General features: G+C 48.6%; 1 non-coding gene and 1 pseudogene across 1 annotated transcript; both read right to left on the reverse strand.

Annotated features, from left to right (window-relative positions):
* The window catches only part of LOC143266239 (large subunit ribosomal RNA), an 8337-nt pseudogene extending 2239 nt beyond the window's left edge, over positions 1 to 6098 (reverse strand).
* Positions 6099 to 7918: 1820 nt separating this feature from the next.
* LOC143266251 (5.8S ribosomal RNA) lies at positions 7919 to 8073 on the reverse strand. Its single transcript, XR_013041303.1, has one exon. It is a non-coding gene; the product is annotated as a 5.8S ribosomal RNA (ribosomal RNA).
* Between the last annotated feature and the right edge of the window lie 1927 nt (positions 8074 to 10000).

Here is a 10000-nt window from a genome sequence, read left to right on the forward strand (position 1 = left end):
TGTGTCAAACCATTCCCAAGGGCGGACTGGTGCAGACATGTGGCCCAATGACGGGCGACTGCCGAGCGGGAAGATGGAATACCCTGGCAGATAGTGTCTAATTTTCGCATCAGTCGATTGATCGTGGGAGTGTTGAATGTGGCCGCGAAATCCGGATCGCTCTGCAAGCTTATGCGCTGCATCCGACGGCGATATATTACGCCTATTTGGTGGCGCATACAGGGGATTGATAGTCCTCCGTCGCTTATTTTTGCGTGCAGGAAGGCAGTGGGAGTAGTGATAGGCAGATGCAAGGTTGCCTTAACAAAACGCCTAATTAGGCGATCGATATACTCCAGCTTGCCTGCAGTAATGTCGGAGGTTTGATTGCAGTGCATAAGCCGCGGTATTAAGTAGCGATTTAAGATATATATTTTCTGCCACGGGCGAAGAGCAGCACGCCGGAGTCGCTCCAGCATTGAAGCCAGATTCGCGGCCGTGGGGGCGATCATGCCACGTTGACTATAATTATGCCCTAAGTATTTCAGCTGTTCGAATACTTTCAGCGCCGGGACAGCCTTACCGCTGATTTCAAAGCGTGGTCTGGTGTCCACAGCAACGCGCTTGGTGCCAGGGACGCTCGCAAGTTGTAATGCGCGGCACTTAGAAGGATTTACCTCCATGTGCGTCTTCTCCAAAAAGACGTGTAGTTTGTCCAAGTGCTCGCGAATGCCGTATACGGTGTTACTTACGAAGATGATATCATCCGCGAACAGTAGACAGCCAATCTTTGCTTCGCCGATGGTGACACCGTCGGCGGGATCAATGGAGGAAACGAGTTCGTCCATTACGATGTTAAATAGGATTGGACTGTCTGTATCTCCTTGGCGCACACCACGACGCATCTTAATGGGAGTACTTTTGTCGCCATGACACTCTAAGATGGTTTCGGCGTCGCTGTATGTAGACATTATATAGTCGATGGTGTGTCGATCGACCCCCTTTGAAATTAAAGCATGTTCTATTGCAGTCGGATGAATTTTATCGAAGGCTTTTGTTAAATCTATTGAGAGCACATAGAGCTGTTTACCGTTGCTTCGATGTTCACGCAAAATGGTATCCAGTACTGTGAAGCTGGTCATTATACCATCGCCCGGGGTAAACCCTCGCTGTGCATGGTGTAATTTTATGTTTTCCGAAAGACGGGAGGCCAAAATTTTGTGCAGCAAACGACTGAACATTGACGAAACTGTGATTGGGCGCCAATTGGACGATTTGGAAAGGTCGCCCTTCTTGGGAATCACAACAGTACGATTTTGACGGAGAATGGATGGAGTATGACAGAGTCCGAAGACCACATTCAGCAGAGCCACCAAGTCGGGCATATCTGCGGCTCGAAGATGCTCACGAGTTATCCCGTCTGGGCCACACGCAGATTGCTTGAGACGACGCAGGGTGAGCTCCACCTCTCGAAAGGTGATGGGGTAATCCAGGTGATGCGTCTCAGCTGGACCTTGTGGCTCAGGACAAGTATAGTCTGGCCGCTCTTCGAAGAGGGGGCGGAACTCAGCCTCAAGCTCATTCATGGGGGGATGGACTGTGGTGTTAAAGTCCTTATTATCTAATATTGCGTGCGCCAGTTGTGTCGGGTTCTTATCAAATAAGCGCTGGTGACTAGCAAATGCGGCAGACCTGACAGCGGCATGATTAGTTTTAGATTTGTGCTTTGACTTGGGTTTCCTTCTGCTATTCTTCTTCTTATTGGGGCGTTTTCGATTTTCAGGTCCGGAGTTTCCAGAAGTGGGCAATGGCCCGGCAAGGCTACTAATTATGGAAGATATTAAGGGGTCAAATTCATCAAAACTGTTGCATTCGGAGAGCTGAAGAAGGAGGTGCTGCACGCGTTCGGAACAGGATGGAATTAGTTCTTGCAGGTAGGTATAAATATCCTGGTGCTTGATAAGCGCACAGACACTACCGGAGGCATCGGGCGCGGTGATGTTGACGTTGGAATCTAATACGGCAGGTGAAGAAGGCGGCGTAGGAGCCGGAGTTGAAACTGTGTTTTCGGGTGTGCCAGAGTATGGGGGATCAGAACATGTGATTGTAGGAGAAGAAGAGCTGGTGGACGAAACTATTTCAGAAAGAATGGTTTGATAGGATTGATTTTGACGCCGTTTCTTGATGCCATCCGCTGTGCGGCCGGGATGCAGAGCAGCCAGGCGCACGTTAATCTCCTTCTGTGGTAAGCCTGCGGGGAGCTGGGACTCTAATCGAGCTAGTTGTTTTTCCTCAGCAGGGGTCCATCTAGCCCTCGAAGATGCGGCTCTTTCTTCGGTTAATTGTACATCACGCGCGTTGTAATCCTCCGTGTGAGAATGTTTCATATGTTGGCGGAGACCAGCATACTTAGGGTATGTGTTTCCACATACCTGGCAGGTGTACGTGCCATCACTGTTTGGAGGAGGTTGGTTACAACGGCGAATATGCTGCTTACGGAGCGCCAGGGTCCTCGCGGATAAATCAATTTTGCAGGAGGGACACTTCGAGCAATCTGAATCCGAATGTAAATCGACGGAAAATCCTTGGGACATCGCCGAGTCGTCAACAGGAAGGCAATCGGGCATCCGAGGCTTCGTTTGGGTTTTAGGAGCAATTGGGGTTTGGAGCAAAGCTCCGAGGCATCGCAGGGCTGCTAACCCGGGGACACCTCCGACGTAATGTCGTTGGGCTTGCGCCCGTTCGCCGCACGCCGTTTAGCCGTGACTGGGACTGCGATGGTGACGTGAGTCACCCAAACAGCCAACCAGTCACGTTACCGGCAGGTACCACTAGGAGGTAGGTCGTGCGACTTGGATGGGAGAGGCTGAAGGACCTAACGAGAGGTCTGAGTTACGCATTGCCATCCCTGCAACCATGACTCACGCAAGCGACGGAGTTTTTCCCCCGGCGAACCGAAGGAGAAACTCGGAGCGATTTACGCTTAAGAGAGTCATAGTTACTCCCGCCGTTTACCCGCGCTTAATTGAATTTCTTCACGTTGACATTCAGAGCACTGGGCAGAAATCACATTGCGTCATCACCCTTGAGGGCCATCGCAATGCTTTGTTTTAATTAGACAGTCGGATTCCCCTAGTCCGTGCCAGTTCTGAGCTAAGCGTTGAATGGCGGCCGAAGAGGCGAAAAGGACGGCCGAAGCCGTCACAAGAAGCCTCGCAGCAAGGAAGATCCGTTGGCGGCCAAGGCACGGGACCGAGCTCGGATTCCGGGACGCGACGCGAAGTCGCCAACCGTTCACCTCGCCCAGGCCCGGCACGTCAGCCTGGCCAACTTCCCGACCAAGCCCGACACGCCCCGCTCCTCAGAGCCAATCCTTATTCCGAAGTTACGGATCCAATTTGCCGACTTCCCTTACCTACATTAATCTATCGACTAGAGGCTCTTCACCTTGGAGACCTGCTGCGGATATGGGTACGAACCGGCGCGATACCTCCACGTGGCCCTCTCCTGGATTTTCAAGGTCCGAGGGGAAGATCCAGACACCGCCGCAACTGCGGTGCTCTTCGCGTTCCAAACCCTATCTCCCTGCTAGAGGTTTCCAGGGAACTCGAACGCTTATACAGAAAAGAAAACTCTTCCCAGATCTCCCGACGGCGTCTCCAGGTCATTTTGGGTTACCCCGACGAACACTCTTACGAGGGCCCGATTGGTATGCGGTTCCGCTGCCGGGTTCCGGAATAGGAACCGGATTCCCTTTCGCCCGATGGGTGTGTTTCTTCCCAAATCACGCAAAATTATATAAACAACGACGCATCTGCGACGCAACGACGACACGACTTGCGTTCGATAGTTTGTAAGATTTAACCAAGCAAAAAATAGAAAAAAAATCGCTTTCAGGCGTTCGACAACGTCGCATCACGTCGAACGTGAAGTATCCATCGATCCGAACCGCGATCATTTTTTTTCAGCGTTCAACGTTTTTGTCAATTTATCAATAAAAATGATCATGTTCGAGCGGTGGATTAGGACACAAACACGAAACGACGGCGACGTAAATTGTTATTTAACTGCAATTTTTTTCTCTTTTTAACATTTTTTGCCTTTTGCGCGCGTACGTGCGTGCGAGCGTACGTATGTTTGTCATTTGCGTTCGAAAAGCGTGAATTTTAGGACACCTCATCAACATTAGATTTCTCTTAGGGCTTAGGATCGACTGACTCGTGTGCAACGGCTGTTCACACGAAACCCTTCTCCACGTCAGTCCTCCAGGTCCTCGCTGGAGTATTTGCTACTACCACCAAGATCTGCACCGACGGCGGCTCCAGGCAGGCTCACGCCCAGACCCTTCTGCGCACACCGCCGCGACCCTCCTACTCGTCAAGGCTTCATGGAGAACGGGAACTAAATCCCGTTCCTGCGCACTTGCCGTTGACGGCGGAGTATAGGCGCGACGCTTCAGCGCCATCCATTTTCAGGGCTAGTTGCTTCGGCAGGTGAGTTGTTACACACTCCTTAGCGGATTCCGACTTCCATGGCCACCGTCCTGCTGTCTTAAGCAACCAACGCCTTTCATGGTATCCCATAAGCGTCGACTTAGGCGCCTTAACTCTGCGTTTGGTTCATCCCACAGCGCCAGTTCTGCTTACCAAAATTGGCCCACTTGGCACTCTGATCCAAGAAAAATTTTATCAATTTATATCTCGTGGCTTCATGAAAATTCAAGCAAGCCAGAGATCTCACCCATTTAAAGTTTGAGAATAGGTTGAGGTCGTTTCGGCCCCAAGGCCTCTAATCATTCGCTTTACCAGATGAGACTCGTTATGCGTTCGAGTCGAGTGCCAGCTATCCTGAGGGAAACTTCGGAGGGAACCAGCTACTAGATGGTTCGATTAGTCTTTCGCCCCTATACCCAGTTCCGACGATCGATTTGCACGTCAGAATCGCTACGGACCTCCATCAGGGTTTCCCCTGACTTCGTCCTGACCAGGCATAGTTCACCATCTTTCGGGTCCCAACGTGTACGCTCTAGGTGCGCCTCTTCTCGCAATGAGAACGAGACGCCCCGGGAGTGCGAGGCCTAATCGTAACGAGGCCCATCCTCCCTTAGTCGACTTCACGGACGACTTTCACTTTCATTTCGCCTTTAGGTTTATCAAATCCCAATGACTCGCGTACATGTTAGACTCCTTGGTCCGTGTTTCAAGACGGGTCCCGAGAGTACCCAAAGCAATAGCGTCGCCGACCGGTAATTCAAAGTTTGGCCAGTCCAAGGACTCCGCCTGCCAACAGCCCGCCAGGCCCGGTTACGGCGCTAAGTCCGTACATCCGGTATCTAGACTGGAACGAGCTTGCGGCGGTCCTGGACGCAGTGCGTTCGAGAATTTTGCGGCCCGATACCGTCTGAGTACCGTCGCGCAGTCGGCCGGGCATCCAAGGGGCTGTCATCGTACGCTAAAAGCAACGGACAGTCTTCGCCTCGGGCCTTAGACCGACACGCAACGGGTCGCGACGTTCTACTAGGGGAGAAGTGCACGACTACATAGCCGGAACATTCGCCGCGGGTGGTGTGCCCACGCCGATGGGAAACCCGCCGTAACGGGACCATCCGGGGCACTATCGCACCAACACGGGAGCCAGCTTCGTTGACGATGAATCTCCCCATTCGATCTTTTGGGTTTCTCGGGTTTACCCCTGAACGGTTTCACGTACTCTTGAACTCTCTCTTCAAAGTTCTTTTCAACTTTCCCTCACGGTACTTGTTCGCTATCGGTCTCGTGGTCATATTTAGCCTTAGATGGAGTTTACCACCCACTTAGGGCTGCACTCTCAAGCAACCCGACTCTAAGGAGAGATCCACCCGAGACGCGTACCGGTCGCTACGGGCCTGGCACCCTCTATGGGTAAGTGGCCCCATTCAAGATGGACTTGGACGCGATTCGATGTCTCGGGATAAACGGATCCTCCTGAACACTACATTTCCCAGCGGCGTTAACCGCGGGATTCAGTGCTGGGCTCATTCCTGTTCGCTCGCCGCTACTAAGGAAATCCTTGTTAGTTTCTTTTCCTCCGCTTATTAATATGCTTAAATTCAGCGGGTAATCTCGCCTGCTCTGAGGTCGTCGAAATTTTATTATTTCTTTTCAAAGTTATACCACAAACTGTACGCTCTTTTCGGGGTTTCGACACGTAATACGAAAGGTATATTAATACCAACGACGCACAGGGATTATGTCGTTCGATTTTTTCCTTGTATCGTTCGATAACCAACTATTTTTCTCTTTTCGGATCAACACAATATCGTCGACTACTCGAAGGTACGTACGAGCCAAAATGAAAGCTCGGTGTCTCCTCTCTCTTTTGTTCGACAAAAGAAAAAAGGCACTTAAAACGCCGCATATTCGGGCAGGCGGGACAACGACAAAAAAAAAAAACGACGACGACGACGTCCGGTTGTTCTCGACTCGCGTCGGAGTATATATGTATATATTATAATCGGATATATCTTTTTATCTATCCAGGGCGCGTTAAAACAAACGACGAGGAGAGACTACGACAACGAGGAGATAAAGGTCGGACACCTTTTCTTCTTACCCTCGGCGCGCTCTCGCACACGATCGTTTCATGTTTCTTTTGTCCCCTAAAGGATACATATACCGTTACAACATATTTACGTTCGAATATACACTCGACGGTCGATAAACCGTAAAGACGCATCGTCCGATACGTTTTTTCTTTTGCTGTCGCGTTCCGACGCAAAATCCCAAGAAAAGGGCGAGAATGCCAGAGACAGCCATGTAAACCATCGGTGACTTATCATGGTCCAGAGAATAAAGGGTTAAAGGAAAAAAGAAATCCCATTTTTAACGTGCGTGGTACACCTTCGTCGTGTATATATCGTTCGATGAAACCACGAGCGCACAAAAGGAGGAACAAAAGCGTTTCGAGATCGATCTTCGGTGTAAATGTCATTGTTCATTTGCGTTCGACCGTTGTTCGATAAAAGAAATTTAACACACGAACAACAATGAAGGGAGACTCTCGCAAGACGATCACCAAATAAGCGTTTATCGTTCGATCGGTCCGGGTTTTTCAACGTCCGTCCGGCACAATTATGCACTTCGAGGACTGGACGACCGGAACCCGTATTGGGATCGCGCGGTCTTCCGCTTCTAATCAACGACAACGAAGCGATCTGCGCTTGTAAATGTTAAAAAAAACGTGGCGAAGCTACGATCTCGTAATAATTTAACCGTGAAAGAGCTTCCGTCGCACGTTTATTTTTAACTTTTCCCCTCGTTGTATAAACTTTCGCACCGTCGAAAAAAAAATTCGACAATCATTTCAGACAACGTCGGGAGCGCGGAGAAACGCCGTAAACACGCTCTACTCTCGGCTTGCTTCCTTCAATTGGTGTCTAACAATTCTCTCGCAGGGCGAAGAATCATTTTCTCTCTCGTCTAAATATCCTTCTGTAGTTAGGTGTTTTCGACTCGGGAGCGCTCTTTCACGGGCGGTCGTATATGGTCTCTTTTAGGGGTTTAACTAGAAACCACGACTCACGCAAGCCGAGATAAGCGCATTCCGCCGAGAAGATCCTAAAAACTAAGAATTGCGAGATATACGAAAATGTTCTTCTGTCGCCTGTGAAAAAAATGAACACTAGCAAAGAGAGGGCGAGACACGAACGTTCCATTTAACATTCTCCGCGTCAAACGCCGACGAAATGTCCAACCATCGCTCGTACGTTTTCGCCAATTTCGCAAGTTGTTCTCTCTCTCGCGTTCGACCATCGGATCCCGCTCCGAAACGTTCGACTTTTCGGCGTTTAACAGTTTCGTTTTATCTAGTCGAACGACGAGCGGTACCGAAAAAAATTTAACAATGAAGAGAAAACCTTTTGCTGCTAAAGGCAAACGCAAGCAGTCTTTAGTTATATAAACGACCCTCAGCCAGGCGTGGTCCAGGAATTGTATCCGTGGACCGCAATGTGCGTTCGAAATGTCGATGTTCATGTGTCCTGCAGTTCACACGTTGACGCGCAATTAGCTGCGTTCTTCATCGACCCACGAGCCAAGTGATCCACCGTTCAGGGTAATCGTATAAAAATTTTTGTTCATATTTAACAACTCAGCGTCTGAAAACCAGTATGTACGTGATTTATTTAACCTGGTTTATAAATTCGTTCGATTGTCCATAGAATACTAACTCCAATCCAAGCGCAAGATCGAGTATCGGTATTCGGACGTCGTCCCGTCATAGCTCTGTTCACAGATTTACCCGAGCTGATTGATGATTAAGACGACACGATAACGTCCATGGACGGGTAAAGGACCGTATAAAACTACAGAACCGCCGATGAAACAACGCTCTGTGACGCATTTCTCTTCGTGCGGCGAGTTTTCAGTCCGTTCCGGGTGGTAAAGTCATTCAAAAACCGTGGAAAATACGAAACGCGCTGTCGCGCGTAACACAGAGTCTCCTGCTCGCTGCTTACATATATTGGACGTCTTGGCGGTATCGCGAGATTCAATACGGACACTCCATGGCCGGCGTCAGATCGGTCTACCAACGAAGGAGACTACGCTATCGTTTTCGCTTCTCAGCCGGTCCGTAAAGCGATACGTTACCATATCGTCCGTCGTAAGCAGGCGGACTCTCGTGAAGTTGCGACTTCGTTCGTCGAAGCGGTTTCGTGGTTCGATTTCCATCGGTTACCCGGACACCCCCCGCGTGAAAGCCTCCGTGTCACACTCTAAATTTCGTTTCTCGTTTAACACGAAATAGAGAGAGGCTAAAAGGGGGTGTTCCCTTTGGTCCAAAGACAAAATTTATAGAGAGAAAGAAAATAAAATGAGAGTCTCTCACGAAGCGGGCGAAAAAAAAAAAACAAGAAATTTAACAATTTTTTTTCGCAAACCCATGCATTTCGTTACCAAACGTCCCAAAATATTTCTTTATATTCTCTCTCGTGTTTTCACACGGGGTCGAGAGAGTACGCAACACGAATCAAGAATAAAAATTATAGAAAGGAAAGTCCGATAAGAATATTTCGAGATTCTTATAACCTTCACCTCTTCCTTACTTCTCCGAAATCTCTCCGCTTTCCTGGCGCGTATCTATTTAACAATTTCGATTCTCTCCTCCTTTTAACTCAGACGTCGCAACGAACGGGTACACCATGCATACGATCCATTTTTTACATAACGAACCTTCTGCCGGTAAAATTCGCGACAGATTCATTTATGTATAGATATATTTTTATATGAGAATGTTCGGGATTTTCCTTCGTGTTCAAGTTGAACATTCTTGTTACGACGACTTTTTGTATTTATCGAAGGATCGTGCGGTACCCGTTAATAAGAAGTAAACGACGTCCCGGGAGAGTCGAAACCTTTCTTATACGCTACGGAAAGAAGAGCCGAGAAGATAGAGAGGAAACTCTCGATTTTCTTTCGTCGGTAAACTTTCGTTCTTTCTATTTACAGCGTTCGACATGAAACGGCGTTGCTCTCTCATTTTTTAAACTTTATTTAACGTTAGCGCTTGTTCGTACGAAACGCGTCGGCGGATACGAAATACGGACGGGAGTATCGACGATGAGAACCAAAGCGACCTCCTACACGTAACCGTAATATCTCTCCGCATCACGACTGCCGTAACGACGAATTGTCATTTAACATTTTTGGTATCTGTTTTTTCTTTCGTTTGTTTGCTACTACCTCCAAATATTTCTCTCCCTTTCTCTCTCAATCATCTATCGTGGCTCGTTTATACGCATTTTTGTTGTGTACGGCCAATATATTTATTATTTGTTTATTATACGCGAGGAGCTGCACTTTTCATCCTCATTTTTGCGTATCATGTGTTATAGTCATATATACTTTTGGCTGCTTTTCACAGTTTTTGCGTGTATTCATATCGAGAGTCATAGATTTTGTCAAGTTTTTCTTTGGCACGTACTGAATATATTATTATCATGTGTTTAGTGTCTTTGCGTATCATGTGTTTTAATGTCAAGAGC

This window comes from Megachile rotundata, unplaced genomic scaffold (assembly GCF_050947335.1).
Source record: "Megachile rotundata isolate GNS110a unplaced genomic scaffold, iyMegRotu1 scaffold0114, whole genome shotgun sequence".
Classification (NCBI taxonomy): Eukaryota; Metazoa; Arthropoda; class Insecta; order Hymenoptera; family Megachilidae; genus Megachile; species Megachile rotundata.